At 36.1% G+C, this 15,692-nt stretch overlaps 1 long non-coding RNA gene across 1 annotated transcript; it reads left to right on the top strand.

Moving 5' to 3' along the window:
- The first annotated feature begins 250 nt into the window (after positions 1-250).
- Positions 251-14,712, top strand: LOC128092575 (uncharacterized). The gene is made up of 2 exons (XR_008211892.1): positions 251-1,728; positions 14,149-14,712. It is a non-coding gene; the product is annotated as an uncharacterized LOC128092575 (long non-coding RNA).
- Positions 14,713-15,692: the final 980 nt, after the last annotated feature.

Raw genomic sequence — 15,692 nt, 5'->3', positions numbered from 1 at the left:
TCTTCTTTCAGGGACAAGCTAGCACCATACTCTCTTCGGGAAAGTTGTAGAGCACATTCCAGAGCATCCGAATATGAATCCGGTTTTAGTACAGCGTGAAACGTGGATTTTATAAATATCAAAACTCAAAAAACTGGTTTTCCCAAACAAATTTATATGGAAAATTGAATCGCTTTGCGCAAAGTGAGGACTAAACCAATCGTTCCCAAACTTTGAGGAGTTGTTTTAGACCCCAAAAGGAACTGAAAAATTGCTGTGCTGGAAAATCGATTTTGATATTACACCCTATTGCCCCACCCTGTGCACGCTAGTGATCAAAGTTACCCCGGTTTTTATAATTGCTATTTTCATTGAAACTTTTTTTTAAAGAACCATTGAAAACAATTTTTTGAAGAGAATGGACATTGTGTGGCCTACACCAGTACATGTTTTAAACATATAAATCTTGAGACAAGTCTATCAATGTCATCCTGGTTTACGGCCTATGATGTTGACATGAACTGATATGCTCGGAAAAGGGAAATTTTCTCACATAAAATCGTTTGGAAAATGTTCTTGTCTTTGGATGCTCGAGTTTTCTTTCAATCGAGCTCATATTCTGCATGGACATCGAAAATTAAAATTTCAACCACAACCATGTTTCAGTCACGTTTTTTTGGCTTTGTGAGGAATTTGTGTGGTTTGGAAAAAAAGTTTAATTAGGAACTGTTAAAACATTGCAATCACCAATTAGGCCATTTGTTCTTTCCGTACAACACTGCTCCAGAAACAATCGGCTTCGGGTATTTTTTTAGCTCCATTCTCGGCGCATGCTCACAAATAGAACCTGTGAGATTGTTCTGGCTCGGAATCTTCCGAAGCATCACGACTAAAGTAGGTTCATTAGTCGCTCTTTCGACGTTACAGCAGCAGTCGGTGGAGATGTTACTCCAGATTCAAGTACGTTCCAAGTGGATGCGGTGCGGTGTGTGATTTTGTACTTTTTCACTTGAACCGTTTTCAAACGGTTTCAACGGTTTGAAGTGTGTAAATGTACACATTTGCTATCATCAAGTGCGGAAAGATCGCGATATAGATTGCGCCAGTACCCTTATTGTAAAAATTGCATTTCATCCAATCGCTTCAAATGGTATTCGATGATAATACGTCAGTGTATTTTTTCCGTTCGTTTTTTCGTATCGTATTTCGTTTTTTGTCTATAAATGAAACACTGAAGAAAATTGTGAGGTCTGTATACCCAAAACTGTAAAATGCAGCTGCATTCTGGCATGTATTTTGTACAGCATTGAAATTGGGCTATTTTGGTGGAACGGTATCGTTAAAATTCCAAGTGCAGTGGGGTCAGTGTTAGTGAGAGCTTGTAAAGTAATTGAAATAATTTCATGAAAGTGATACAGTTATAGGAAATACACAGTGAAAAATGTTTTCATGCATAAATGTGCCAAATTAATTTGCATAGTTCCAACTTTAGATTGGTGTAAATCTTGTCCATTGTTGTTAGCCCCGTCTGCTTAAACGCGTTCCTCGAGAGTGCGGAGGTGCAATTCCAGCAGTTTGTTTGTTTTGAGTAGCATATAGATTGATTTTCATTTATTTGACCATTACAACGGTATTGTTCTGCAACATCTCAGAATAGATTGATATTCATCATAAGGCAAGAAAAATGATAATGTCTGAGGATAGGTTTTACAATGGACAAAATGAGACAACAGGATTCTTATATACGAAGTGAGTATATTTTTCCTCACCATAGGCGGTAATAGCTTTGTTTATACCAAGAAAGTTTACAATTCGTCTGTTACTACACTGTAGATTTGCATAAATCTCTTTCGACTGTTTTCAACATGGTTTCAAGCAAAATAAATAATGAATGAGTTAATGCTTGACGGTGCAGTCTGGCTCTTACAACTTAGGTTGAAAAGAAAAAAAAATCCGTGTCGTTTAAAGAGATTTTGTCTGTAGAAATTTGTTTGTTTCGAAGTTGTAAAATAAATAATAATGTATAAAAAGCTAATTAAAGTTCCCAGAGAGCAACAAAAAAATGATTAAATTGGTTACGTTGTCAACAGACTGAATGCGGGTGAATTTCTTTAACACCTAAACTCCCAAGCTCGAGAAAAAGGGGGAATTTATATGGAAATTCCCCCTTTTTTCGAGCTTGGGAGTTTAGGTGTTAAGACACCATATGCTTTTTAGATCACAAAAATGTCACATATTTGTTTCCGTGTTGGAAGTTAATGGTACAAGACATGCATTGGCACTGCGTGCGGCTAGCACGCGTGCTATTTTAGCGAATAGCACTGCGCTTTCAATCATAGCACTCGCCCTTGCACTCTAACGAAACTGGTAAGGTATTTGTCCCTATTTTGGGCCTACTAAGCAGATCGCACTTTTCATTTGATGTATTCTTAAAGGATGCTATAGCTAGTTTATTATACATGAATAACATGGTTTTTTTATGCTTAAACTAGTACATTATCAACATTTTGATAAAAATACCTTATATCGCTGTAAAAGCACGAAAAACTAAAACACTCTTTGCCCCTATTTCGGGTCTATTGCTCCTAGCATCCGTCCTTCAATGTACCTTTTTTCGACCCACCTTCTGATTGGTTGAAATTCCGAAGCATGTGGCGATTTTTTTTGACGTACGGCTTAGCCCCTCGTACAGGTCACCAAACAGGCTAAATCGTTGTGCTGTTACAAGCCATAAAACAACATTAGAATGATTGATTTATCCAGTAACAGTAAAATTACGTGCATAAATTGCATGAGCATAATTTATTTCATTAATTTATGAGCTTTAAACATAATTAAATATTAATTGCACAGCAAATTAATTAACCCGTACTACGCGAGTAAGGACAGTTTAGTGATTGTTTTTTTGAAACGGGATAATGCTAACCGCCAATAAAAACCTATTGCTGGTGGTTTGAGATTTGGGGGAAAGCTCTCATTCGTTTGCCGAGTGATGAAAGCCGTGACGCTGAGTGTCAACAGGCGGTGAGCAAAAGTGGTGCAAATTTTTGACCTAATGGGCAACTAGTAATTTTCCACGAAAAATTTTAAGATTGATATGCAGCAGTTCCATATGAAAGTTAAAGAAAAAAAATAAAAGTGCTTCGATTTGGCTCAAAATTTTTCTGGGGGTTCCTTGGCCAAAATAATTAGACCCGTATTTTTTTGTTTGGCCATTAGGGTGGCCTACGCCGTGTTAGGGTGGTCCGAAAAATGACCATTTTCGTCGATTTTCACAAAAACCACTTTTTTCAAAAAATCATAACTTCGCTCCATTTCAACCGATTTTAGCAGTTTAGGGCGCAAATGAAAGATGATAAGTTGGACTTCCAAGAAAAAATAATGTAGAGTTTCAAAAATCTAGCCTAACATTTGAAAAAGTCTTATGAAAACATCAAATGCCGTTTTGACCGTGTCTGGACCAAAGAGCCTATATCTGAAAATATTTTTAACGGATTCCTCGGACAATTTTACATAACATATCAAAAATTGGGCGAGGTTCATTAACAGGATTCAGAGATATAATTTTTTGAAAATAAAATCCGCGTTTTTCGACGTGCCGCGCGCGAAAGCGAAAAATTGACGAAATCGGCAAAAAATCAACTTTTTTCACTAAAACTGCGATAACTCGAAAATTTCAGCGATAACCTATAGATGTTAGGGTACAAAAATTTTCGTAATTGAAATACGCAACTAGAGGAATACTGGAATCGAACTCATGACAGGTAAGCTGCAGACACCATTTTAGCTACACGTTTACCAAATGAGCTATCAACGCTTGTTGAAAACGAGCTGCTGCTGCATCAACATGTTTTAGCTGCAGGCAAAAATATGAGGAAATTCAAAGAAAGAGAAACAAACTAAACCAGAACGAGAAAGGCTATAGCCCAGGCAGCATGGCATTTTTCGTGGGATTTTCGAGGATGCATGATTCCATCTGAATAGGATTCAACACAAATCTAATATTAAAAGAATTTTAGAACGAAGTTCGAATACCACATGCATACCAACATTTTGGTATGGAAAGAGTTATTTTATCAAATTAACAAAGATTGACATTATTTTTTTGAGTTTATCGATTATGACGAAAAAGGCACACAATGTCTTCTTCTTTTCTTCTTCTTCCCTCTCTCCCATATGTCTTCCAAAAATTTCGTGGGGGGGGGGGGGGGCTTCAGCCCGAAGCCCACCCTCCTGGCTACGGGCCAGTGCTTTTTTCATTTGTTTACCTGGAATTGAGTGACGTTGACCACTGGAAAGCCATGCAAACAATTTCATCATTTTTTTTTATCTGAAAGTTTAGTGTAGTGCTTACGTTCAAGACCCGAGCAGACGGAAATAACTTGGGAATAACATTTTCTGATATTTGAAAATACTAGGCCAATAACATTTTATGTTATTTATAACAAGATTTGATATTTGTCGTTCTGATTTTTTTTGTTATTGGATTGTTATTGTAATAACATAATAATAACATTTTTAGTTATTCTTCGAACAAATCATTGATATTATTTTTTTGTTATTTTAACAACTAATCCGATCATCCCAATAACTTTGGTGGTATTCTTCCATAACAAAAAATGTTATTCCTAAGCTTTAAACCATTATCAGACCAATCTAAATTTTTGGTTTGATAACATAATTTGTTATTAAATCCTTATGCAAAAATGGATTTTAATAACCGGCTCCGTAGCTTAATGGTTACGGCTTCTGTCTCGCCCGAGCAGGGGTAAATAACACGGGAATACCAAATTTTGGTATTACTTGGGCAAATAACAGGGACCAAAATGTGCCCTTGGTTGCCCAGTAATAGATGGTAAAATACCATAAAATCATACCAAGGTCTTGTATGTAGAAGGGCACAACAATACCAAACCATGTTATTCCAAAGGTAAAATAATACCACAAAATAAAACCATTTCAATACCAAGTTGAGGTCTTCTGGATTTTAGAACATTGCTTGAATACCAAAACTTGGTATTGCCATGGTTTTATTTTTAGGTATTCCCGCGCCCTTGGAAAATCAGATTTTGGTATTCCTGTGGTCTTCCACATACATGATTTTGGTATGATTTGATGGTATTTTACCATCTATTACTGGGCAACCAAGAGCACATTTCGGTCGATGGTATTTGCACAAGAAATACCAAAATTTGGTATTTTCATACCATTTTTAGTGCAAGCCGTAGGCTACGAGTCGAAGGTAAGGCTATCGCCGGAGACAACGATCGAGTGCAGGAACCTGGACGAGATCACGACGGAGGAAGAGCTAGAAGACGCGCTGATCGTTCTTCTGGATGACCGTACGACACCGATGGCAATCCGGTTGAGGAAAGCCTACGGCGGCACGCAAATTGCGTCGATCCGACTATCGACGCCTTCGGCGTCTAAGCTGCTGGAAGCTGGCAAGGTCAAAGTAGGGTGGTCGGTGTGCCCACTGAGGCCTGTTTCTCGAGTGACCCAGCAGATAACGAGGTGTTTCCGCTGTATGGGTTTCGGCCACCAGGCGAGAAATTGCGACGGTCCCGATCGAACCAACAGTTGCAGAAGGTGTGGTAGAGAAGGCCACATGGCAAGAGACTGCAAAAATAAGCCGAAGTGCATGCTCTGTAAAGAAGGAGATGGCAATAGTCACACGACGGGTGGCTTTAATTGCCCGGTATATCAGAAGCTGGCCTCGGGTAAAAAGTAATGGAGGTGTCCCAGGTGAACCTCAATCACTGCGACACTTCACAGCAACTGCTGTGGCAGTCGACCGCGGAGACGGGTTGTGACGTGGCAATTATTGCAGAACCGTACCGAGTTCCCCACGACAATGGAAACTGGGTCGCGGATACAGCAAGAATGGTGGCGATACACGTAATGGGGCGGTACCCCATACAGGAAGTGGTCTCGAGAGTATTTGAAGGGTTCGTGATCGCCAAAGTAAGCGAAACCTTCTTCTGTAGCTGCTATGCTCCCCCAAGATGGACCTTGGAGCAGTTTCAGTAGATGCTGGATAGTCTGACCAACGAACTGATCGGACGAAGCCCGATCGTCATCGGAGGTGACTTCAACGCGTGGGCAGTCGAGTGGGGTAGCAGATGCACCAATCCCGAGCATGGGTAAATAACAAGGGAAATGCAAAATAATACCATTCAATGGTATCAATACCAAATTTTGGTATTCGCGAGCCCTTGAAAAATGTCTAAAGTGTAAGTTAATACCAATCTGTGGTATTATAGCAAATTTTGGTATTGTTTTGTTATTGGGCAATTTTTAAGAAAATGCCGAATTTTGACATACTGTTACTTACTTACATACTTAAAAACGCAAATCTACTCCAAATGAAAGCCAACTATTTAATTTTGGTCTAAAAAAGTCATTTATTGGTCTTTATAAATTAGGGAATACCATACATTGGTAATGTAAAGGTATTTTAAATAAAAATATTATAAAATAAAGGTGATTCATAAAAATTCTATTTTAAATAATGATTAACATTCTTAAAAATATGCTGATACATTTGAAAATGATAAGAAATTTTTTTATAAATTAAGACGATTAACTTAACGACAACAATAGGTTTCACGTGAAAAATATAAAATTTTAAAATGGATTTTACTTAACATTGTGTGCCTTTTTCGTCATAATCGATAAACTCAAAAAAATAATGTCAATCTTTGTTGATTTGATAAAATAACTCTTTCCATACCAAAATGTTGGTATGCATGTGGTATTCGAACTTCGTTCTAAAATTCTTTTAATATTAGATTTGTGTTAAATCCTATTCAGATGAATCATGCATCCTCGAAAATCCCACGAAAAATACCATGCTGCCTGGGCTATAGCCTTTCTCGTTCTGGTTTAGTTTGTTTTTCTTTCTTTGAATTTCCTCATATTTTTGCCTGCAGCTAAAACATGTTGATGCAGCAGCAGCTCGTTTTCAACAAGCGTTGATATTGTGGTTTCGGAAATAAATCGAATTTTCGCGGCGACTTATCTGACACTACGCTTTGCAAACTTATCAATTCTAATTCTGAGTGTAACAAGTTGTGTTGAACGCGAGGATAAACGTCACTGAAAAAATATTTTGTCGCTCTGGCACCAAATCGAAACGAGCGATTTCCACTCTCGCCGCACTTTTTCTCTCCGCCTTTTTCTGTCAAGCTTTATAGCATCAGCGCTTGCGTGATGGCGTTAGAAATTTTGGATGATTATGTTGACCATTTCTGCAGGTAAAAATAGTGCATATTTTATTTTGTTTTTCATTAAATAAACAAAAAAAGTTGGTTCATCCACCGCCAAAAATTTTCGTCAATCAAAACAATATGGAGGAATCACAACAAAGTTGGCTTACACACTGATCGAGTAATACCAAATTAAGCTTGACAGAAAAAGGCGGAGAGAAAAAGTGCGGCGAGAGTGGAAATCGCTCGATTCGGTTTAGTGCCAGAGCGACAATAGCTCAGTTGGTAAACGGGTAGCTAAAATGCACTATGGTACATTGGGTGGCCAAGTTTCAAAAAAGTGACCTTCTCCAAATATTTTTTGGTATTTTTTTCTCGAAAGTAAACATTCTAACTAAGAAAAATCCAAATTTTCAAAGCTCTAAGTTTGTTCATTACGGAGATACGAAAGCTGAAAGTCAAAAAATGGAGTAAAAAACTAGCGTTTTTCGTAAAAAAGGCTGATTGTTTAATTTTAACATAGCTCAGCCATTTTAAATATTTTATTAGGACAATTATACATCGTTGGAAAGGTAATGAGATAAGCTTTGAAACTATTAATAGATAAAATGCTGTTTCCAAACCAAAAACTGAAGTTTTCATCGAATAACTGGAGCATTTTTTTGACAACACTTATTTTTTTGTGTTTGTTAATCGAGTACTTTTTTTGCTAACCGATGCTACACGGAGAAAAAACCGTTCCGAAAATCGTGAACAACGTACCACGAATTCGGGAACAACGTGATTTCTACGGTACGAAAACGTACCATGAACAATTTCCATGAACAAAATCACTTTCGTGAACACCTGTTCACGCCGCTAAGTCGACCAAACCTCCTAGCGGATTTAATTGGAACTAAACATTTCGATATCCCTGAGCTTTGAGCTTTAAAGCGTCATGGTATGGTAACAGCGCCATCTATATGTTGGCCGTAAATCAAAATGAAAGCTTTTGCCCTGACATCTGGTGGTCGGTATTGAAAATAAGAACTTGGTATTTGGTTCAGATTTCAAAAGAAATAAGAAAAAGAAAAAAAGAAACTACTGTTTATTTATTAAATTTAAATTACATGTCATTTTCACCACAATAATAACACTATTTTCTTCTAAAAAAAATCCGCATGCCACTAGGTCTCGCCCAATCCGATCAAGTTGATTCACGTGAGTTCAGAGTCCACAACGATTTTGAACCTCCCGGATCGTTTCCGCTTCCTCTCGACTGCATCACCGGGGGCAGAACAGGGAAAACAACTGCAATTAGCTATTCCACTCTTCTTTCTGGTTAAAATCCTGGAACAAAAGCAAACTCGTTAGAAAACAACCAGTGAGTGCGGTTTTTTTCGAAATTCGACAAAAAACAAACTTACCGGGAATAAATTGCAAGATTCCATGTCTTATCGGCTAAGGCCGATTCGCTATTAGCCGGGTGCGATCGTTTTCAGGTCCAAATTTGTAGAGAACGGAATCCGGGAGTCGCAGACCGTTGCAGCGGGCAGATTTTTACTGCAATAAATAAAAACATAGGCAAATATAAAAAATTTAAACATTTTTAAAAAATAACTTACCACAAATAGCAATCAGTAGTTGTTTTTCCAAATTCCTGAGTCTGGGAATGACCAATTCTCCAAAAACGGTCCATTTTAGCCGGAAAATAGAAAAAAATCGCGAGGGACAACTCGTCCGAACTTGTTTGACCGGTTTCACAATGGCGACTGAGCTTTCAAGGGAACGCGCAGTGAAAACGAAACGCGAAAAAAAGAAGATTGTTCAAAAATTACGTAACGTACATTTTTTTTATTATTCGAAGAAAAATTTAAAAATGATCAGACAAATTATTTCATTAATTGGCAGAAAAAATATTTTAATGTTTTGAATTAATTTTAATTATAAAACAAAAACTTGTAAACATGAAGAATGGGGTCCTCAAATTTAGTTTAAATGGCTGGTTTGATAGGGTTCTAAAGCCTATGTCAGAGCCCCGGTTCAATACATCATACAGAAACATAAACTGCGAACCCTTGATTCGAGATTTTGGATTTTTTTTTATTGAAAGTCTGCACACTCAGATTTTTATGCCGAACTTCGGCAGAATTCTGCCGAAATCAGAACAACTTATCGCTCGGCAGAAAAATATGCCAAATCTCGGCAAAATGTGAGTCATTGTACCGATTACTCGGTGAAAAATTACAGTTAATTTGCCGAAGCTCGGCATTTTTCTACCGAAGAAATCAGTTGTTCTGTTTTCGGCAGAATTCTGCCGAGCTCTAAAACCAAAAATGAGTGTGTGGAACGGGTGAATTACCCCATTATCGGTTTACCGCACGGACAACGTGGAAGCCTTATGTAAATGTTTATGTGCAGAGGTACCAAACACGATTAAAAACCATTTTGGATCACTTTTTTTCATTTTCACAAATAAAATAATTGACAAGACAATTTTTTTTCGATGGATCAACTATGGTCCCCTTGGAACGAGCTGTCAAGTAGGACCTTTTCTGTCAAAAAGATCCGCGCAGATATTTTTTGAAATTGATTAAAAAATCCATTTTAAATCACGGGTCACTGTACTCAGAAAAATATGCTTTATCGTTGTGAATAATAATATCACAAATTTAAAGATAATGTTTGGACCCAACGATACAACGATATTTTTTATTTAATTTTAGTGGAAAAAATCAATTGGGTCCTGAAATGAAGTTTAAATTGTTGATTTCTGAAGTTTTTTTAAAAGGTCCAATAAACCAAATTTCCAATTTTTGCTTTTTGGGTGTTTTTGAAACCGCCTTGAGTAGGGGTATTAAAAAACACGCTATACGCAAAAACTGAAAATTTGGTTTATTTGACTATTTCAAAAAAAAAATCTACAGATTTTATTGTTCACAACGATTAGTTCACAATGGGTGTTAAATAGATCTTTGAATCAATTTTTTAAAATTAACTTCGCGGCCCGACTGAATAGATTCTACTTGACAGCTCGTTCCAAGGGGACCACAGTTGATTTATTTTTAAGTGTTGTCTTGATAATTTTATTTTTTCGCATTGAAATAAAATAAAGTTAAATTGTTTTTGGGCGTATTCTTTACCGTTTAACTTTATTTTTTACATACCGTCAAGAGGGGTGACATTGGGTCTGGGGGGTGAGATTAGGTCATACAAAAATGCTGAAATTTGTACGACCCAATCTCACCCCAGACCCAATGTCACCCCTAGTGACGGTAGTATTTTTTTTTACTGTATCTCTTTAAAAATCAAATTCGAGTTCTGCGACCCCATTTGAGTCAAATTTTATATGTTGGTTTCCTATTCAATTAAAAAATGTTCTTTTTTAATATTTTATAACCGCCATTTTGACCGCCATCTTGGGTTTAAAAATTCTTAATCATTTAAGCGTAGATTAGGGGTTATATTTCAGCTCGGCAATCAAACATAAAATAAACAAAAAAGTTTCGATTATCCGAAGTGAATTTTGCCCAGGCCTTCGGATAATCGAGTCTGGAATGTACAATGACACAAAGCATCCTACTTGACAGCTTGTTCCAAAGGGACCATTGTTGATCCATCGTGAAATGCTGATGTATTTTTTTTTTGCTTTAAAATGAAAAAAATATCAGAAATTGAAATTAGAAATATCAGTTAATCGTGTTTTTTATCGATGTACATAAAAAATTACAAAGGGCTTTAGGACCCTATTTAAGCTTAATTTAAGGACCCAATTAACTTAGTTTTTTTGTAATCCAAAAACCTTTCTAGATTATTTGTACCACTTAACAATTGAATCTCTATATATATAAAAAATTTCGACGGTTTTGTTCGAACGCGAATCAATTCAAAACGGAACGTCGGATCGAGGCGCTCTTTGTTGCGTTCGGTTCGTATAAGCCCAAGGAAGGTTTTTACGCCAAAAAGTTAAAACTTTGGCCACTCTGAATCCGATTCCGGAAAACCTGCAGATTGTATGGGAAAAGTTGCGTATAATCAAATTTTGATCACAGGAGGCTGAATTAGCAAACAACAAGAAACGTCAGGAAACCAAAAAAGGGCAGGACGAAGTTTGCCGGGAAGAGCTTGTTATAAATAAATATTTTTAAATAATTTGTAATCAGGAAGTTCGGTGATGGCTCAAATGTGGATTGATCATCGGAAACTTGTTCAAACAAGTCCAAAATCGTACCACACTTCACGAGAACAAAAGACTGCGGTTCACTGGTGTGAGCGCAAAGAAAGTTATAAAGCTCCTTAGACCAAAAACAGTAGGGCCATCTATTGGCAACAAACATGAAACATGAAAGCTTTTTCAGACTTAAGATTCAGTTCGCGATTTCATGAACTATGTGCACGATATCGTGTTTTTTTCTCCATAATATCATGAACAAGTTCACGATTTTATGAACAGCGAAAGTACGCGATTACATGCACATTTGTTCACGAATTTCAGATCGGTTTTTTCTCCGTGTATCATTACATTTCGCCTATCTAATTTTTTCATGTTTTTACAGTCACTTTTTCAATTTTTTACTTGTTTTTCACATTTTCTGCTATAGAATGACACCACTTTCATTTAAATTGTTAAAAAATGCGTAGAGGCATAGTCTGGGACACTACAAAAATTACTGCACACTTATTTTTACTTAAAATATAGGAAATGTTAGTTAAAAACACAGCCAAAGTTGACCCCTAAAAAAATGACATTTTCAAAAACATTGGCAGAGTCACATAAAACAAGTAAAACTTCCAACCCTAAAATTTACTAAAATTTTAAGAGTTCTTCTTTCCAATGCATTTTAGAGATCAACAATTGGTTGAAAAATTGATTTTTGGCGATTTTTTCCGATCGAAGCCCGTTTAAAGGCGGGGTTAGGTTGTAGAGGGTTAATTTGAAGTTTTTAGATGAATTTTTAAAGAATTTCAAATATAAATAACGTAGTTTATTTTTTAAGTAATATATTTTAATTTTATACATTTGGCCCGCAAGCTCATTTGAGCTTCAAAATTGGCCCGGTATCCAAAAACTTCGAGCACCCCTGGTTTAACTTTTCCGATACGACGCTGTGTGATGAAAAGATGAACCAAGAATGGCAGACTTCGTTTGCTGTTTTCCAATGTTCTGTCTGCTGTTGTGCTTGGTAAATGTAAAATAAACACTTATCATTCACAGTAGCTTCGAGGGAGCTTACACAGAATACGATACGTTTTTATAAAAACAAACATACTGATGCTACAGGAACGTTTGTACAGTAGCACAAAAAGTATGAAAAGGTACAACTTTTTTGGAAAACTCTCCGTTAAGGATTTGATGAATGCTCTATAAGCGCGTGGTCAAATATTTAGTTTACAAAACTATGTACCTGCTAGTTGAAAAATAGGCAATAATTCATGTAGTTTGAGATTGTTCATGTATTACCTAATCGTGACAATAAGTCTCAGGGATACACTTTCAAATCGCCAAGTCATTAATTTTAGTTTCCACAGCATTTTGAAACTTTTTTAGTTCAAGTTATTTAAATATGTACACTAGAGGAGGCAGGTAGGTTTCTTCACAATTAATTATTCCCCTATTTGGTTTGAGAGGTTGTAAATCAGCCAAAATTAATAAAGTTTCATGATAAATCAAAAAGAATTGATCAAAAGGGCAATTGTGACAAGTAATTAATGTTTCGATGATTTGAAATTATAAAAATACGCATATGTTGAAATATTTGCACAAAAATCCTTTTTTTTTAAAGGATGTTATTTTTGTCGCTGTATTAACAAGTCTATTTCATATAAACTTGTTTAGAAAATTTTAATGCACGGTCTTGCCCCCCAACCATTTTGCTTTCCTCACTGATTGATCCACACAGGCAGATGACTGGCACTGGCTGAACCAAGTTTGAATAAAATTTTGTAATTCGATTCGGGTTGGAGTCCCACATACCTTTTAATTTTTATGAAATTTCGATTAGACCGTTGCAAATATTTTTCAACAACACCGATGTACACAGAGAAAAAAAATCATGGAAATATTACATCTGGGAAGGGGTACATTTTTTAAGTGAGAAAAAATGTGTAATTTAACCTCCGAAAATGTGTAATTTTACCACTTTTCTGGTGTAATATCTCTCTTTCAATCTAAACTGAGGTAAAATTACATCATAAAAGAGGTAATATTCATCCTTCAAAAATTACACCTTCCAAATTTACATTATTTTTCACTGTGATAGCTGTATGTTTCCCATACAACGTAAAAACGCTGCGATAGCCGAAATGATAGGGCCGTAAACTTGATAATCTGGAGATGACACTCACCGGATTGATGTTATTTGTGGGGTGTGCAAAATTTATATTTTTTCTTCCGTACATGCTTTTTGTTTTCTCATACAATAATACATGCTTTTGCTCACAAAGATGATGTGCCAGCTTTTGCATGCAATTTTACCCTAGGATATTTTGCTGTGCACATATCTGCCCATAATTGAAAAAACGACTTTAATCAACTTTTGGCAAAATCGAGATTTTTGCTCCGGTTGGTAGTGGATTTTTCAATGCATCTTCCAAACCTTGAACTTCACAAAAAGGTGGGTCTACGACGTTTTTATACAAAGTTCATTTTTATAGCAGGATTATAGTGCCGCTCTAATCGAGTCCGTCCCATGTGTAAAAACAGCAACACAGAAAAAAATGATGGTAATATTCATCAGGAAATGGTGACAGATTTTGTGGCAAAATAAATGATAAATTTTACCCCAGAAAATGATGAATTTTCATCAAATGATGAAATTTACCGCAAAAATGTTGAATTTTACGAAAGAATGTGTATTATTGCATTAAAAAATGTGTAATTTGTGGCTGAGAAAGTGGAAAGATAGGTATTGAACTGTCATCCATTTCAGAGAACGTAAATAAAACATTTGATTCAAACGAATATTTTTTTCATGACTTTCAGGGTGCATCTGATGTTTTTTTAAGGATTCTTGGATGCGCAAGTGGCCAAAACACCCGGACTCTTCATCCAAACCGGTCCGGAAACAAACTCACCAAAACAAACGACGACGATAACACGAAATCTGCGACGATTCCTGGAAGTAAACACCCGGACACACTGGCAAATTCTCCCAAACCGATCCGGAAGAAGCACCAACACAAACTCACCAAAACACACAACGACGACGGCACAGAATCTGCGACGATTGTTTGACGCACGAGCGACCAAAACTCCCAGACACACGACGATTGAATCACGATCCGACAGGCTTCTGCCAACCACTTTTCAAAACTTTGCGTTTGACAGTTGTCAAAGTCCCTGGGTCAAAAGATGATTGAATATTGTACCTAAATTTGATGAATATTACTCAAGTATACGAGTAGTAAAAATAATGTTGAATATCCATCAAAAATTAGGTAATATTACACATTTTTTGTGTAAAACCTGTTTGACAAAAAAAAATCGTTATTCAACAATTATAGAGGTAAAATTCATCATTCTTTTTTTCAACATTCTTTTTTCAACCTTCCGTTTTTACATTATTTTTTGCTGTGAAAGGTTCTGTTTAATGGTTTTTTGAATAATAATATTAAGATTGAATCGTCGGTGCGGCAAGGGTGCCCACTTAGCATGATTTTGTTTGTATTGTACATCGAGCCACTTTTGAGAAAAATTAGTGACGGCATCGCAGGTGTACTTATTTATAATAAGTTCATAAAAACCAACTTTATTTAGATTATGATGCAGGAGGTATAAGGTTGGTTAATGCGGAGTTTAAAATGAAAGCTTTGTTCATAAGAAACATTCTTTACCCTGGAGGAAATGTTTCTGAAAATTTCATTTTAGTATATTAAAAACAACACCAACTGCCCTTGTGTTTTAGGCAGTGGATCGAAGTTGCTAGACTTTGCAAAAACGATTCTTTATTGGACAGTTCGAAGGCTTTTTATAAACATTTTTTGAATCAGGAAAACTTCATTCCAAAAGTTAAAGTTGATTTTCCACAATTTCAATGGACAACAATTTGGAAAAAATTAAATTTTAATTTCATTGGATCTGATGAAAAGCCAATGCTTTTTGCTTTTTTAAATAATTTAATACCAAACAAGGAAAAACTAATGGCCTACAACATCGGAAGATTGTCTAATAATTTATGTGATATTTGTAATGGAATTGATAATAACGGACACAGAATAATGGAATGCCCTCAATCCAGGATTATTTCAAATTGGACAAAGAATAAAGTAGAAAAGATAAGTGGGATAAAATGAGTGAATCTAGAAGATATTCTGTCATTTGAGATCGATGAGAACAAAAAATCAGAAATAGCCGCTTTGTGGTTATGTATTCTAGCGATTTCTTTCAATTTGAAGTGCTACCCTGGACCTAGCTTGTTTGTTTTCAAAAAGGAAATACGTGAAATGAGATGGAATAATAGATTAATTTTAAATAAAGTTTTTGGAACACATTTGCTAAGGTTAGGGATGTAGGACGAGAGAGTTAGG

Source organism: Culex pipiens, chromosome 1, assembly GCF_016801865.2.
Source record: "Culex pipiens pallens isolate TS chromosome 1, TS_CPP_V2, whole genome shotgun sequence".
NCBI classification, from domain to species: domain Eukaryota; kingdom Metazoa; phylum Arthropoda; class Insecta; order Diptera; family Culicidae; genus Culex; species Culex pipiens.
Note: the sequence above shows the minus strand (reverse complement) of the source record. Positions and strands in the feature narration are given on the sequence as shown.